The sequence below is a fragment of the Sapajus apella genome, unplaced genomic scaffold (assembly GCF_009761245.1).
Source record: "Sapajus apella isolate SASKATOON/1434 unplaced genomic scaffold, GSC_monkey_1.0 scaffold2, whole genome shotgun sequence".
In the NCBI taxonomy this organism is placed as follows: Eukaryota; Metazoa; Chordata; class Mammalia; order Primates; family Cebidae; genus Sapajus; species Sapajus apella.
In genome coordinates, this window is record NW_022436942.1 from 22,828,552 (window position 1) to 22,846,952 (window position 18,401).

The window sequence follows — 18,401 nt, forward strand, 5'->3', positions numbered from 1 at the left end:
CATGTAATTTTTTCTGTATTTTTAGTAAAGATGGGGTTTCACCGTGTTGGCCAGGCTGGTCTCAAACTCCTGGCCTCAAGTGATCCGCCTGCCTCAGCCCCCTAAAGTGCTGGGATTACAGGCGTGAGCTACCACACCTGGCCTGGAATCAAAATTTTAAGTCTGGGCCAGGCACTGTAGCTCATGCCTGTAATCCCAGCACTTTGGAAGGCCAAGGTGGGCGGATCATGAGGTCAGGAGTTCAAGACCAGCCTGACCAACATGGAGAAACCCTGTCTCTAGTATAAGTACAAAATTAGCTGGGTGTGGTAGCGCATTCCTATAATCCCAGCTACTGAGGAGGCTGAGGCAGGAGAATCGCTTGAACTCGGGAGATGGAGGTTGCAGGGAGCCAAGATTGTGCCATTGCACTCCAGCCTGGGCAACAGGAGTGAAACTCCCATCTCAAAAAAAAAAAAGTCTGGCCAGAAGGCATCTAGAGAGAGAACCCAGGGATGCTGAAGACAAAACCTGCTTCCCTCTTCACAGTTTCTTCCCATGAGTCAGTTATGTTTCTTCAGCACCACAGAAATGTCAGTAGGTTTGTGCCATCCTAATTAGAAGCAAATGATGCCCTTTGAAAATCACCTCAATGCTTAACAGTAATGAGGATCCATGCTCCAGCCTCCCTTTCAAGGTGGATTTGAGACTTTGTAAGGGCATCAGGGTGAGAAAGCTGACCAGGGACAAAACTGGTAGTTTGGCTTAAGTTGGTGTCCAGGAACCTAGAGCAACTGTCTCCTTCACACAGATGAGATGAAGGAATGTTCATTTAGAACTCAAGAATAGGAAAAGTAAGGGCAGTAGTATCACAATGGTGAGTAGAGAATATTGTCCTAGTCCCTCAAGTTCTAAGCAATGAAACTTTGTCCCCCCCCCCCCCCCCTTTTTTTTTTTTTTTGGGACAGAGTGGCACTCTTGCCCAGGCTGGAGTGCAGTGATGCAATTTCAACTCACTGCAACTTCCACCTCCCGGGTTAAAGCAATTCTGCCTCAGCCTGCTGAGTAACTGAGATTACAGGCACCTGCCACCACACTCAGCTAATTTTTTGTATTTTTAGAGAGATGGTTTCGCCACATTGGCCAGGGTAGTCTTGAACTCCTGGCCTCAGATGATCTGCCCACCTCAGCCTCCCAAGGTGCTGGGATTACAGGCGTGACCCACTGTGCCCAGCCAAAACTGTCTTTATTGGGCCACATGTCAAAACAGCGTGCATTTTGCAATAGTATTCTTAGGAGACATTCCTGATATCTTGGTGTTCTTACCATTTGATGAGGAAAAAAGTAAAACAGGAAGATCTTTTTGTCTCCAGGCATCCTTAAAATTTACTTTTGGCTGGGCGCAGTGGCTCACACCTGTAATCCCAGCACTTTGGGAGGCTGAGGCAGGTGGATCATGAGGCCAGGAGATCGAGACCATCCTGTACAACATGGTGAAACCCCGTTTCTACCAAAAATACAAAAATTAACCGGGAGTGGTGGCGTACGCCTATAGTCCCAGCTACTCAGGAGGCTGAGGTGGGAGAGTTGCTTGAACCTGAGAGGCAGAGGTTGCAGTGAGCCAAGATCGAACCACTGTACTCCAGCCTGGGCAGCAGAGTGAGACTTATCTCAAAGGAAAACAAAAATTATTTTTAAGCATTTATTTCAAGGCACTGTAAATATTAGCACATTGTAACCAAAGTAGCCACTTTAGACATGGCAAAGACAGGAACAAAATACCAGGCATGAGATCAGTTCTCATTCCAAATGCTTGGCTTCTCTTATTAGTGTAAATGGTTAGAGGTAATTTATTCCTGCTGCTTCCCCCAACCACCAGAGAATTTCCTCTCATCCTTTGAATAAGTGCTGTGGTGGACAGAATTTTTTAAATGACGCCCTTTAGAATGTCCTATCCTAATCCCCAGAATCTGAATTGGATATCCCTCCCCTAGTTATATTATGTGGCACTGTTGACTTTAAGAAAGATTATCGGGGGGCGGTTCTTATCTAGTCAACGTGAGCCCTGAAAAGCACCTTCTAAGGCACCCTTGCTGGCATTGAAGATAGAGAGGACCATATGCAAGGACCAGAAAGTAACATCTAAGAGCTGAGAGTGACTCCCCTGCCAACAAGAAAATGGGGACCTCATTCCTACAACTGCAAGGAACTGAATTCTACCAACAACCTGTATGTGTTTGGAAGTGGATTCTTCCCCAGAACCTTCAGATAAGAACCCAGCCCAAACAACTTTGGCTTTCTGAGACCCTAAGCAAAAAATCCAGTCAAGCCCACTGGATTTTTGACCTACCAAACAGTAGGATAATGAATGTTTTAAACCACTAAGTTTGTTGTTATCTAGTAATAAAAAGCTAATACAAGTGCAATATTCCAATCTGCAGTAGAAGGAATGAAGTTTCATCTGGATCTTTTGAGTTCATCTGGATCAATTGAGTTGAATCTCCAAAAATTGATTTATCGTTCTGATTCCTGCTGTTATGTTGCAGATAGGTAGCATTTTGCCTACCACTGGGTTCATTTTACCCCACTGCTTATTTTCTGAGTTTATGGGTAGGCTGTTTGGTTGGCTCAGCTCTGTCCCCAAGATAGATATTTTTAACCATAGTGGAGTATAGTCTTCCAGGAACTGTGTGGCTGCTTTTACAGAAATGAACTCTGCATATCTTGCCGGGGGGATGGTTGGGGTGTATGTGTGTGTCAGGATGGTATCTGAGCCCAAACAGACTTGCGGCCCCTCTGTATCCTTATGGCTTTTCCACTTCCATCTCCCAATATCTGGAGCAGAGACTTCAAGTTTCCAAAACATAGCTGCAAAGGGTAGCAAACAGCTAGCCCATAGCTCCCTTAGCAACAGGAGAGTAGTCAATAGGGATTTAAGATAGAAAATGTAGCTCAGGGAAAATGTGTACAGTACAAAACACAGACCCATAAGTTTTTCAGAAAGCAGCTTGGCCCTGTGAAGTTGACCAAACTGAAAGTCCCAGAACCCTGGATTCAAGTCACTCATGAATGGCTTTTGGTTAATTCTTCTGTGCATCAATTCCTTCTCTTGTGTGAAATGGGTAACACCTTATCTGCCTCCCTGAGATGTCATGGAAATAAGCAAAATTAGGTCTTAAAACTACTTGGGAACCCACATTGTGAAAATTATCTTTATCTCTGTTGTTTCTTAGTTACCAGTTTACCAGAAGTAACTTAACACTAGGGTTCTCTGCCAGCACTAAAATTAGACCCTTCCACTCTGGGCTTTCCTTTTCCCTCTCTTGCTTTTGTTTTCAGGGTGTGTGTGGGGGGAACATCTGTGCTGTTGGAGTTAATAATAAACTGAAGACTAAAGAACAACTTCTCCCACTAGAAAATACTATTTTCATCCTACCCACCTGACCATCCTTTAAAAGAAGGAGCCCAAATCTGCCCTGAATTTTGATTATTTGATTCACTTTTGGAAATGTGCCTGAGAAAGCCTAGGGAATGAGAGAGTGGAATAAATGGAATTGGAATGTAGGGAAACTAAGCTCCTAATATTTCCAACCTCCCTTTCCTGGCCAGATAGGCTTTCTGCCACTAAAATCGAGGTTCTCTGTCACATCACAAAAGGGCCTGGAGTTACTCTTAAGTATGCTGACATCTCTGGAGGTGGGTGGTTTGGGTACTGGGCACTTTTCCTGCCCAGGGACATGGGAAAACCAAATAGGCAAGGGGGGAATCAATCTTTTCCAGCTGCAACCTAGAGAGAAAAGGAACAAATTCTTCACCAGGGAAGATTGTGTAAACAGCGCCTTTGGCTGGAGCCATAGGGTTGGGGAAGCAAAGAAAGGGATCTTTGTTCTCTCCTACCCCAGCCAGAGCACAATCGTAGAGCTGGGATTGTTTGCTTTGGCAAAAGGCTCCCTGCCTGAAAGGGCTAGGCGTTCCAGAGACTGGTGAGGCCTCTGTTGGGTTTCCCTTATGGAGCTGAAGAGAGGACAACTCCCAGCCTAAATCTTTTACCTAAGGAAGTGAGCTGGGGATTCAGGGGGCCTGAGGCATCTGGCTTATACCTCTCTACCTTGGTTTGCCTCCTTGTCTTCCTACATTCACCTTATTACAGTTGTTAGTTTAATTGGCCTCAGTCTTCCTGCCTTTAAGGGTGCTTTTGGTTCTTGTACCAGTGTTCTATCAAAAGAAACTACATTTTCACAGACAGCAAGACAATGCCAGAGCTCCTGTCTAAGGGACCCAACTGGAAGAAGGGAATTCCGACATCATCTTATCCAGCCTGTGACTTTTAGGTGGTGTTGCACATGACCCTGACAATTGTAGTCAATCTTTTCAAAAATTTCCGGAGATGTACGACTTTTCTTGGATAACATTCGTGTCTCACAAATGCAGGGTAATATTTATGTAGTGCTGCTTATGCCAGTGCTTTACAAATGCCATTTTATTTAATCCTGAAGACTACCCTCTAAGGTAGATATAGTGACCCCCATTTTACAGATTAGGATACTAGGGATTAGCAAGATTAAATAATTTGTCCAAGGTCACGTAGATGATATACTAGTTTGCAAAAACTGCTATAACAAAGTACCACAAACTGAGTGCCTTTAACAATAGAAAGTTTTCAAGCCCAGTGGCTCACACCTGTAATCCTAGCACTTTGGGAGGCCGAGATGGGCAGATCACCTGAGGTCAGGAGTTTGAGACCAGCCTGACCAACATGGAGAAACCCCGTGTTTACTAAAAATACAAAACTAGCCAGGCATGGTGGCACATGCCTGTAACCCTGGCTACTCAGGAGGCTGAGGCAGGAGAATTGCTTGAACCCAGGGGACAGAGGTTGCAGTGAGCCGAGATCTCACCATTGCACAAAAGTGAAATTCCATCTCAAAAACAAACAAAAAACAATAGAAAGTTACTAAAATTAGCTGGTATGGTCGTGTGCACTCAGCCCAGTAGTTTTATGCTGCAGTAAGCTATGATTGTGCCACTACACTCCAGCCTGGGCAGCACAGTCAGATCTTGCCTCTGTAAATAAATAAAAAAAATAGAAAGTTACTGTCTCACAGTTCTGGAGGCCAGAAGTTCAAGATAAAGGTGTTGGCAGGGTTGGTTTCTTCTGAGGGCTGTGAGGAAAAATATGTTCCATGTTTCTCCTCTAGCTTTCTAGTGGTTTGCTGGCAATCTTTAGCATTTTTTTGGCCTGTAAATCTATGCCTTCATCCTCACATGGCGTTGTCCCTGTGTGCATATCTGTGTCCAAATTTCTGCTTTTTTTTTTTTAAACGAGCTTTGCTCTGCTGCCCAGGCTGGAGTACAGTGGCGCAGTCTCAGCTCACTACAACCTCCATCCCTGGGTTCAAGCAATTCTCCTGCCTCAGCCTCCCAAGTAGCTGGGACTACAGGCATGCACCACCATGCCCGGCTAATTTTTGTATTTTTTTAATAGAGACAAGGTTTCACCATGTTGTCTAGACTGGTCTTGAACGTCTGACCTCAAGTGATCCACCCACCTTGGCCTCCCAAAGTGCTGGGATTACAGGCATGAGCCACCGCACCAGAACTCTGCTTTTTATAAAGACACCAGTCATATTAAATTAGGGGCCTACCCTACTGAGTATGACCTCATCTTAACTAATGACACTGTAATGATCCTATTTCCAAATAAGGTCCCATTCCAAAGTACAAGGGATTAGGATTTCAACATATATATTTGAGGGGGACACAATTCAACCCAGAACAGATGGCTGAATCCATCTTGGATCCATCTGACTCCAAAGCCATTTAATGCTCTTTCCAGTGCACTATGCTGCCTCCTAAAAATCAGGAGGTTATTCAAAATGTCTTCTAGTTTCCAATACCTTCCTTCTTCAATCCAAACTCTATACTGCTGCTGGGAGTTATCTTTCTCACATATGAGTTTCATCGGTCACTGTCCTTCTTAAAATCTTTTAGTGACTTCCAGTGGCTAAATAGACTTTGAATAAAGTCCAGACATCTTGTGGTGGCAAACAAAGCCTTTCTTTCCTGTCTGTATTTTTGGCCTCCTTGCACACTTTCCTCCCATCCAGTCACCATAAACTCCAACCATACTGGCCTATTCGCAGTTTCTCAAGCACATTATGCTTACACACTCCTTCAGGCCTTCTCTCCATCTCTTCCTTTTACAGTTATCCTCATTTTAACTCTTCATAACAACCCAAGGCTGAGCTGGGTGAGGTGACCTGTGCCTATAGTCCCAACTACTCGAGAGGCTGACGCAGGAGGAGCACTTGAGCCCAGGGTTCAAGACCAGCCTGGGCAACAGAGACCCTGTCTCTACAAAAAAAAAAATTTAAAAATTAGCCAGGAGTGGAGGCCTGTGCCTGTAGTCCCAACTACCTGCGAAGCTGAGGCGAGAGGATGGCTTGAGCCTGGCAGTTTGAGGCTGCAGTGACCAATGGTCACGCTACCACACTCCAGCCTTTATTTTAGAGACCCTGTCTCTAAAAATAAAAAAAAAAAATTTTTTAAACCCAAGGCTCATCCTGGATTTCTCTACTTCCTTGACTTTACACATCTACCTCCACTGTCACCACCTACTCTCAGCCACCATCATCTCTCACCTGTACTGCTGTAACCGCCTCCTAACTGATCTCTCTGCTTCCATTCTTGCTCACTCCCTAGTAAAGTAATAAAGTAAAATTATGACTGTTATTCTTCTGCATGAAACCCTCAATGGCTTCCCACTGGACTTAGAATCAAATCTAAAGTCTTCACAACACCTACATATATACATATAATTGCATTATCTATCATTATATAACATTACCCCAGACTTAGTGGCTTAAAACAACAAATACTTATGTCACAGTTTCCGTGGGTCAGGAACTCAGGAATGTCTTAGGTAGTTGGTCCAGGCTCAAGATATCTCAAGAGGTTGCAGGTAAGATGTTACCCAGAGCAGCAGCTCCACCTGACTCAAGGAATGGGCCTCAAGAATCCGGTTTCAAGATGTGTCATTCATCATTGTTGGCAAGAAGCTTGTACCTTAATACATGGGCTTCATAAGGCTAGGTGAGTATCTTCACAGTATGGGACCTGGCTTCCCCCAAAATGTGTGATGCCAAACAGGGAACAGGGAAAGCTGCAATGTCTATTATGGCCGAGTCTTGGAACTCAAACACATCACTTCTGCTGAATTCTGTTTGTTAGAAGCATATCACTACATAAGAACAGCCCATACTCAAGAAGGGTGGGATTAGGCTCCACCTGTTGAAGAAAGCAGTGTAAAGAATTTGTGGAGCCAGGTGTGGTGGCTCACGCCTATAATCCCAGGACTTTGAGAGGCCAAGATGGGCGGATCATGAAGTCAAGAGATCGAGACCATCCTGGCCAACATAGTGAAACCCCATCTCTACTAAAAAATACAAAAATTAACTGGGCGTAGTGGCACGTGCCTGTAGTCCCAGCTCCTCGAGAGACTGAGGCAGGAGAATGGCTTGAACCTCGGAGGCGGAGGTGGCAGTGAGCCGAGATTGTGCCACTGCACTCTAGCCTGGTGACAGAGCAAGACTCCATCTCAAAAAAAAAAAAGAATGTGTGGACTGGACCAGGCATGGTGACTCACACCTGTAGTCTCAGCACTTCAGGAGGCTAAGTCTGGTGGATTGCTTCAACCCAGGAGTTTGAAACCAGCCTGGGCAGCATGAGGAAACCCCATCTCTACCAAAAACACAAAAATTAGCCAGGCATGCTGGCCTGTGCTGTGGTCTCAACTACTCAGGAGGCCGAGGCATGAGAACCACTTGAACCTGGGAGGTAGAGTTTACAGTGAGCCAAGGTTGAGCCACTGCACTCCAGCCTGGGTGACAGAGCAAGACCCTGTCTTGGTGGGGGAAAAGAGGATTTGAAGACACATTTAAAAACCATACTCTGGCTGGGTATGATGGCTTACACCTGTAATCCCAGCACTTTGGGAGTATGAGGCAGGTGGGTCACCTGAAGTCAGGAATTCAGAACCAGCCTGGCCAATATGGAGAAATCCCGTCTCTACTAAAAATCCAAAAATTAGCTGAGCATGGTGGCATGTCCCTGTAACCCAACTACTTGGGAGGCTGAAGCAGGAGAATCACTTGAACCCAGGAGGCGGAGGCTGCAGTGAGCCAAGATCAAGTCACTGCACTCCAGCCTGGGTGACAGAGCGAGACTCTGTCTCAAAAAATAAAATTAAATAGCCAGGCACAGTGGCTCACGCCTGTAATCCCAGCACTTTGGGAGGCCGAGGCGGGTGGATCATGAGGTCAAGAGATAGAGACCATCCTGGTCAACATGGTAAAACCCCGTCTCTACTAAAAATACAAAACATTAGCTGGGCATGATGGCGCGTGCCTGTAATCCCAGCTACTGGGGAGGTTGAGGCAGGAGAATTGCCTGAACCCAGGAGGCAGAGGTTGCGGTGAGCCGAGATTGCGCCATTGCACTCCAGCCTGGGTAACAAGAGTGAAACTCCGTTTCAAAAAAATAAATAAATAAAATTAAATAAAAAATAAATACTATACTCTTTGCCAGGCATGGTGGCACATGCCTGTAATCCCAGCTACTCGGGAGGCTGAGGCAGGAGAATCGCTTAAAACCAGGAGGTGGAGGTTGCAGTGAGCCAAGATTGTGCCACTGCACTCCAGCCTGGGCAACAGAACAATACTCCATCTCAAAAAAAAACTTCAAACTCATTCCTGTTGGCTAAAAAAACAAAAAAACTCATTACTATTGGTAGATCTTTTAAAATTTAAATTTAGTGGGGAATAATTTACATAAAGTAAAATTCATTTGTTAAATAATGCACTACCCACAGACGGGGGAAAGGCAAGGGACCAACAGGTAGCATGACAAGAGCAGTCCCAATCACCATGAATCTCCTTCCCTTGCGTGGTTTAGGCCCAGCCCTGCAGAGTATAACATCACCATATTGATCAACAGTCACTATTTTTTTAAAAATCACATTCATGGGGGCTGGGTGGAGTGGCTCAAGCCTGTAATCCCAGCATTTTGGCAGGCCTAAGTGGGCAGATCACTTGAGGTCGGGAGTTTGAGACCAGCCTGACCAACATAGTGAAACCTCCTCTCTACTAAAAATATAAAAATTAGCAAAGCATGTTGGCATACACCTGTAATCTCAGCTACTCGGGAGGCTGAGGCAGGAGAATAGATTGAACTAGGGAGGGGTAGGTTTCAGTGAGCCAAGTTGGTGCCACTGCACTCTAGCCTGGGCGACAGAGCAAGACTCCATCTCAAAGAAAAGAAAAAAATTTCACTATTTTTAAGTGTACAATTTGTGAGTTTTTACAGATATATGCAATCATGTAACTATCACAACTGAGATACAGGACACTTCTTTCTCCTTTTCTTTCAAACAGGTCTCCCTCTGTCACCTAGGCTGGAGTGCACTGGTGCGATCTTGGCTCATTGCAGCGTCGACCTCCCTGGCTCAAGTGATCCTCCCAAATAGGTGGGACTACAGGCACAGACCACCAGGTCTGGCTAATTTTCATATTTTTTGTATAGTGGGGGTCTCCTTATGTTGCCCAAGCTGATCTTGAAATCCTGGGCTCAAGAAATTCACCCACTTTGGCCTCCCGATTGTTGGAATTCCAGGTGTGAGCCACCATGCCCGGCCATATACAGGACATTTTTATCACCCAAAATAAATTATCTTATGCTCATTTGTAGTCAGTCCCGTCCCCACTACCAGCACAGCCCCTAGCAACCACTGATCTGATTGTTGTCCCAATCGTTTTGCCTTTTTCCAGAATGTCATTAAATGGCATCATGAAATGTATAGGCCTTTCTATCTAGCTTCTTTCATTTAGCATGATACTTGTATTAGTTCATTTTCACACTGCTGATAAAGACATACCCAAAACTGCGAACAAAAAGGTTTAATTGGACTTACACTTCCACGTAGCTGGGGAAGCCTCAGAATCATGGCTGGAGGTGAAAGGCACTTCTTACATGGCGGCCACCAGAGAAAAACGAGGAAGAAGCAAAAGCAGATACCCTGATAAAACCATCAGATCTCATGAGACTTATTCACTATCATGAGAATAGTACAGGAAAGACCAGCCCCATGATTCAATTACCAACCCCTGGATCGCTCCCACAACATGTGGGAATTATGGGAGGTACTGAGATTTGGGTGAGGACACAGCCAAACCATATCAACGGTTTTGAGATTCATCCATGTAGTTACATGTACTATTCCTTTTTCTTGATAGATAGTATTTGACTATATACTGTGCTATAATTTTTTATCCATTCACCAGATTATATACATTTAAGTGGTTTCCAGTTGGGGGCTATTACAATAAAGCTGCTGAGCTTTTTTTGGGGTGGGGGGGGATGGAGTTTCGCTCTTGTTGTCCCAGCTGGAGTGCAATGGCATGATCTCGGCTCACTGCAACCTCTGCCTCCTGGGTTCAAGCAATTCTCTTGCCTCTCAGCCTCCCAAGTAGCTGGGATTATAGGCATGTGCCACCACACCCAGCTAATTTTGTATTTTTAGTAGAGATGGGGTTTCTCCATGTTGGGCAGGCTGGTCTTAAACTCCCAACCCCAAGTGATCCACCCACCTTGGCCTCCCAAAGTGCTGGGATTACAAGCTGAGCCACCTCGCCCTGCTGCTGCTGAGCATTTCTGTACAGTTATTTGCATGAACATATGTGTTTCTTTCACCTGTATAAACACGTAGGAGTGGGATTCCTGCATTAATGTAGGTGTAACTTTATAAGAAACTGCCGTGCTCGCTTCGGCAGCACATATACTAAAAAAAAGAAACTGCCAAACTGTTTTCCAGTGGTAGTACCTCATTTTGTATTCCACCAGCAATGCATGAGAGTTCCAGTTGCTCCTTGTCCTCCCCAGCACTGTGTACTATCTGTAATTTTTATTCATTTATAATAACCTGTTTATAAGTTTCCAAAATCTTTGCTTTTAATTTAATTTTTTTTTTTTTTTTTTTTTTTTTGAGGCAGAGTCTCGCTCTGTCGCCAGGCTGGAGTGCAATGGTGCAATCTCTGCTCACTGCACTCTCTGCTTCCCAGGTTCAAGTGATTCTCCTTCCTCAGCTTCCTGAGTAGTTGGGACTACAGGTGCATGCCACCATGCCGGGCTATTTTTGTATTTTTAGTAGAGATGGGATTTCACCATGTTGTCCAGGATGGTCTCTATCTCTTGACCTCATGACCAACCAACTTGGCCTCCCAAAGTGCTGGGATTATAGGCGTGAGCCACTGCGACCGGCCATGTTTTGTTTTTTATTTCTTTTCTTTTCTTTTCTTTTTTTGTTTTTTTTTGTTTGTTTGTTTGTTTTTTGAGACAGGATCTCACACTGAGGCCCAGGCTGAAGTGTCATAGCATGATCACAGCTCATTGCAGTCTCAATCTCCCAGGCTCAAGTGATCCTCCCACTTCACCCTCCCAAGTACTCTTTTTTAAATGTCTTTTAAAATTTTTTATTTATAAAAACAGAAAACATAGGAAGAGGTCTCTCTATGTTGCCCAGGCTGGTCTCAAATTCCTGGGCTCAAGTGGTCCTCCTACTTCAGCCACCCAAAGTGTTGGGATTACAGTGATGAGCCACTGCGCCCAGCTGAGCCACTGTGCCTAGCCGAGCCACTGTGCCTGGCCTAATTTTTTGTATTTTTAGTAGAGACAGGGTTTCACCGTGTTAGCCAAGACGGTCTCGATCTCCTGATCGTGATCTGCCTGCCTTGGACTCCCAAAGTGTTGGGATTACAGGCATGAGTCACTGCTCCCGGCATATATACATATATATATAGAGAGAGAGACAGACAGACAGACAGACAGACAGAGAGACAGAGAGACAGAGAGATGGAGTTTCACTCTTGTTGCCCAGGCTGGGGTCCAATGGCAAGATCTCGGCACACCACAACCTCTGCCTCCCAGGCTCAAGCAATTCTCCTGCCTCAGCCTCCTGAGTAGCTGGGATTACAGTCATGAGCCACTGCACCCGGCTAATTTTGTATTTTTAGTAGAGACAGGGTTTCTCCGTGTTGGTCAGACTGGTCTTGAACTCCTCAGTTGATCCACCCATCTCGGCCTCCCAAAGTGCTGGGATTACAGGTGCAAACCACTGTGCCCAGCTGGCCTATATTTTTAATTTTAGACTTTCTCGTGGGTATATGATGGTATCTCATTATAGTTTGTTTATTTATTTATTTGTTATTTTTGAGATAGGATCTCACTCTGTCACCCAGGCTGGAGTGCAGTCACACAATCTCAGCTCACTGTAGCCTCCACCTCCCATGCTCAAGTGATCCTCCCACCTCAGCCTCCCGAGTAGCTGGGACCATAGGCACACACCACCGTGCCTGGCTAATTTTTTGTCTTTTTGGTAGACATGGGGTTTCGCCATCTTACCCAGGCTGTCCTCACCCAAATCTCAGCACTTTGGGAGGCCGAGGCAGGCATATCACTTGAGGTCAGGAGTTTGAGTCCAGACTGGCCAACATGACAAAACCCTGTCTCTACTAAAAATACAAAAATTAGCTGGGTGTGGTGGTGCACACCTGTAATCCCAGCTACTTGGGAGGCTGAGGCCTGTGCAAGTGAGAACCCTTGAAACGTGTGTCTTTAGTTTCAATGCAAATCCACCTCTAGTGCCAGGCACTGTTCTAAGGGTATATTTTCACCAACTCTATGAAGTAGAATCTCATTTTACAGATGAAAACATGAGGCACGAAGAAGCTGACGAGTTTTCATAAGGTCCTGCTTCTTCTAAGTATGACAGGGAGGAAGGGAACCCAGAATGTCTGGCTTCAGAGTCTGTGCTTTCAAGCACGGCTGCCTCCCTAAATCTGTGTGAAACATTTATGATCCATCATAAGTCTAGGTCTGGCGTTCTCCTCAATATATCTTTTTTTTTTTAATTTTTTTTTTTTTTGAGATGGAGTGTCACTCTGTCACCCAGGCTAGAGTGCAGTAGCGCAATCTCGGCTCACCACAATCTCTGCCACCCAGGTTCAAGTGATTCTCCTGCCTCAGCCTCCCGAGTAGCTGGGTTTACAGGCACCTGCCACCATGCCCGGATAATTTTTGTAGTTTTTAGTAGAGATGGGGTTTCACCAGATTGACCCAGCTGGTCTTGGACTCCTGACCTCGTGATCCACCCACCTCAGCCTCCCAAAGTGCTGAGATTACAGGCGTGAGCCACCGCACCCGGCCCATCCAATGCATCTTTTACATCTTATAGCAAAAGCTGCAAGGCATGGCTCTGTTTTTTGGTATGTTTTTTTTTTTTTTTTTGAGACATAGTCTCACTCTGTTGCTTAGGCTGGAGTGCGGTGGTGTGATCTCAGCTCACTGCAACCTCCACCTCCTGGGTTAAAGCTATTCTCCTTTCTCAGCCTCCTGAATAGCTAGAATTACAGGTATGTGCCACCACGTCCCGCTATTTTTTTTTTTATTTTTAGTAGAGACAGAGTTTCACCATATCAGCCAAGATGGTCTTGAACTCCTGACCTCCAGGGATCTGCCCTCCCCAGCATCCCAAAGTGCTGGAATTACAGGCATAAGCTACCACACCCAGACTGGGCATGACTTTCTATAAGTACGGGGAGCATATTCTCTAGCTAGAGGTATGTACTTCTTCAGAGCTTAGTTGAAAATTAAAAGAATAATACTTGGTTTTGGGTTGCTCTTGTAGACACAGGTATTCTGTTGTCTCCCAAATGTGTATAGCTAATAACCTCAAATAAGGTTACTTTTGGTGTATCTGTGTAAGCTATTAGAAATACTATCATGAACATAGATTAGCCACACTTTGTCTAATAATGAAACCTGATTTACTTTCTGCCACAAGTAAAGGAATAGCCAGCAATATTCCTATAAATGAGAATCAGCATTCAAAATGATTGGAGACTTTTTTCCTTAATTAAAAAATAATTATGAGCCCATGTGTGGTGGCTCATGCCTGTAATCCCAGAAGTTTGGGAGGCTGAGGCAGGTAGACCGCCTGAGGTCAGGAATTTGAGACCAGCCTGACCAACATGGTGAAAAACCCATCTCTATTAAAAATACAAAAATTAGCCGGGCATGGTGGCAGGCGCCTATAATCCCAGCTACTCGAGAGGCTGAGGCAGGAGAATCACTCGAATTCAGGAAGCAGAGGTTGCAGTGAGCCAAGGTCATGCCACCGCACTCCAGTCTGGGTGACAGAACGAGACTCCATCTCAAAATAAAAATAAAAATAATAATTATGAGCCTGCCTGCCGGTCTTTTTCTGTTTATTCTTTCCATCCTTCCTGAAAAATTCAGTCGAAGGGCTATTAGATGGGAAATATGGGAGTCCAGTGAAATGAGTAACAACAGTGGCTTATTTCAGGGTGTTGGAACCTGAGGAGGATGAAGACGGTTCTGATTCTATGTGGGGGCAGCTTCGGTGGGAGAAGTTCTGTGGGCAGAGCTCAAGTAGGGTTAGGAAGGGCATCCATGATGGGGGGAGGGGCAGGCATTAATAGCAACAGAGATTGGTTACATATTAGGGGGATTGGCTAAGTCAATAAATATATTGAAGATAAAGGAACCCAGATTTCTTGCTGCCAGACAAGGGTCTCAACTGTAGAACAGGAAAAAATTAGAATTAACCCTGTTACATTAGGCTAGAATTGGAAATAACCAAAGTGAAATACACGTGAATTATATAGTATATTTATATATTAATTATATATTACCTCTCAATTGTGTTCACTGAGAGGGAATTGTGACACCACAATAACATTGATATTTCCACAAATTCTGTTCACTGAAGGAATCATAGTACCCCAGTAGCATTGATCACACCTGGTATTGGTTTCCAAGTATTCTCCTTTTAAAAGAACGACTGATCCTTGAAGAAAGGGCTGATTCTAGGGCTGGGGAGGGAAAGTACAAGATGAACCTGAAATATCTGGTTGTGTCAGAAGGTATGAAATTGCTCAAAGAATGATGGAGACATACCAAAGGCTATGGAAGCCAGCTTGAAGGGACTCCTATCGGCCAAATCTGGAACAATTTGAACATCAAACTAAATCATGATAGTAAAATGTTCTTTTTTTTTTTTTTTTTTGAGATGGAGTTTCACTCTTGTTGCCCAGGCTGGAGTGCCATGGTGCAATCTTGGCTCACTGCAATCTTCCACCTCATGGGTTCAAGCAATTCTCCTGCTTCAGCCTCCCAAGTAGCTGAGATTACAGGCATGCGCCACCACACCCGGCTAATTTTTTGTATTTATTAGAGATGGGGTTTCACCATGTTGGTAACCTGACTTCAAGTGATCCACACGCCTTGGCCTCCCAAAGTGCTGGGATTACAGGCATGCACCACCATGCCCGGCGACAGTAAAATATTAAAATCCATTGAATAAAATAGTAATCCATGAGTCATTGCACATTTCTGTCTAAAATGACAGTTGACATAGAAGGAATGATGGAATTAGAATACCTGTATATTATTTAGTAACCATCATAGTAATAACTAAGCCATAAAACATCAACACATCCTAAACCTAGTGGGTAACTTGATGAGGAATAAGGTATTTCCATAGTCTCAAAGTACTTTCTCATAAAATGTAAATTAAAAAGGGAAAAAGAACAATTTTATAGTGGTGTGGCAAACATTGCCATAATCCAGAGATCAATGTTAACATTACCAGAAATGAGACAAATCAAACTTATGTGTAGCCTTACAGTATGCAACTAGAACATCATGGTGTTTTTTAGAATATGACAAGGCTGGGCACAGTGGCTCACACCTGTTATCCGAGCACTTTGGAAGGCTGAGGCAGGAGGATAGCTTTAGCCCTGGGGTTTGAGCCCAGCCTGGGCAACATAGCAAGACCTCATCTCTAAGAAAAAAAGAAAATGACAAGCTGATTATAAAATGCATATGGAAATGCCAATAATCCAGGATAACCAGAACAACTTTGAAAAAGAACAAAGTAGACCAAGTGCAGTGGCTCATGCCTGTAATCCCAGCACTTTGGGAGGCCAAGGCGAGTGGATCACCTGAGGTCAGGAGTTTGAGACCAGCCTGGCCAACAGGGTGTAACCCCATCTCTACTAAAAATACAAAAATTAGCCAGACATGGTGACAGGCATCTGTAATCCCAGCTACTTGGGAGGCTGAGGCAGGAGAATTGCTCGAACCTAGGAGGCAATGGTTGCAGTGGCCCGAGATCATGCCACTGCACTCCAGTTTGGGCAACAAGAGTAAAACCCTATTCTAAAAAAAAGAAAAAGAATAAAGTTGGAGGACTGACTACCCAATTTGAAGACATATAAAGTTACGTAAATCAAGGCAGTGTGGTATTGAAATAAATCTAGGTAAATAGACCAATTGAATAGAACAGAGCCAAGAATAGATTTACATAGGGTATAGTGGCTCCTGCTGATAATCCCAGCACTTTGGGAGGCTGAGGCAGGAGAATCGCTTGAGGCCAAGAGTTTGAGACCAGCCTGGGCAACATAGTGAGAACCCATTACTACAAAAATAATTTTTATTTGATGTATTTATTTATTGACAGAATTTTCACTCTGTCACTCAGGCTGGAGTGCAGTGGCATGAGGACTCTATGCGGCAGGTGTCCTGTGAACAGGCAGCAGTCTTTTTTTTTTTTTTTTTGAGACGGAGTTTCACTCTTGTTACCCAGGCTGGAGTGCAATGGCACGGTCTCGGCTCACCGCAACCTCCGCCTCCTGGGTTCAGGCAATTCTGCCTCAACCTCCTGAGTAGCTGGGATTACAGGCACGCGCCACCATGCCCAGCTAATGTTTTGTATTTTTAGTAGAGATGGGGTTTCACCATGTTGACCAGGATGGTCTCGATCTCTTGACCTCGTGATCCACCCGCCTCGGCCTCCCAAAGTGCTGGGATTACAGGCTTGAGCCACCGCACCCAGCTGGGTAGCAGTCTTAACTTCTATTTCAGTAGAATCATTGTTGTGGCTTCTAGCAAAAGCAATCTTTCCTTTGGAAATAAGACCTCTAGGCCAGCAAAACATAAGATTGCAGGAATTGAAAGCAAAATTTTGCTCAGGTGGCCAGGTGCGTTGGCTTACACCTGTAATCCCAGCACTTTGGGAGGCCGGACGGGTAGATCACTTGAGGTCAGGAGTTCGAGACCATGATGAACCCCATCTCTACTGAAAATACAAAATTAGCCGGGTGTGATGGTGCCCACCTGTAATCCCAGCTACTCAGAAGGCTGAGCCAGAAGAATCACTTGAACCCAGGAGGCGGAAGTTTCAGTGAGCTGAGATCACACCACTGCACTCCAGCCTGGGTGATAGAGCAAGACACTGTCAAAAAAATGTTTTTTTCTGGCTAGGGGGTTACTAGGAGTAACAGTGAGTGGTGCCACTCCCATTTCTACCCCTGGACTCCTGGACCTGTGAAACTTGTCTGTGGAAGAAACAACATCATGTATTGGACACTGATTCAACTCATATGTCCTTCTGGAGAAACTTGCCCCAGCTCTTAATTATATATTACCACCTGGCTGGAGCTGTAACTGGGTTTCCAAAAGGCCATTCCACCATTCTGTCAAATCAGCTGTTGTAGGATGGTGGGGAATATGGTAAAACTAGTGAATTCCATGAACACAGATCCATTAGTGTGCTTATTTTGCTGTGAGGTTAGTTCCTTGATCAAATGCAATGCTTTGTGAAATACCAGGATGGTGGATAAGGCATTCTACAAGTCTACTGATGGTAGTTTTAGCAGAAGCATTAAATGCAGGGAAGGCAAATCTGTATCTAGAGTGCTTGTTCCAGTAAGAACAAAATGCTACTCCTTCCATGATGGAAGCTGTCCAGTGTAATCAATATTCCTCCAGGGAGCTGGCTGATCACCCTAGGAAATTGGCCATAGTGGGACTTAGTTGCTGGCAGATTGGGCACTCGGGAGTGGTGGTAGCCAGGTTGTCCTGTGTGAGTGGAAGTCCACCTTAAAGACCCCATGCATAGGTTCCATTCCTGCCACCATGACCATTTTGTTTATTAGCCCATTGGAGAATGACAGGGGTGGCTGGGAACAGGGGCAGACTGGCTCCCATAAAATGGGTCATCATATCCACTTAACTATTAAAATTTTTCTCTACTGAGGTCGTGCTTTGGTGAGCATTCATATGGGACACAAATATCTTTTCATTTTTTGCTGAGAGAGGTCTATCCACATACCTCTTCTCTAAATTTCTTTGTCACCAATTTCTAATCATGTTCATTCCAAGACCATGACTACCCAGCCAAACTATTGACTACAGCCCATGAATCCATATGTAATTGCATGTTTGACCATTTCTCCTTCCAAGCAAAGTGAATAACCTGGTATAATCCTTGAAGTTCTGCCCCACTG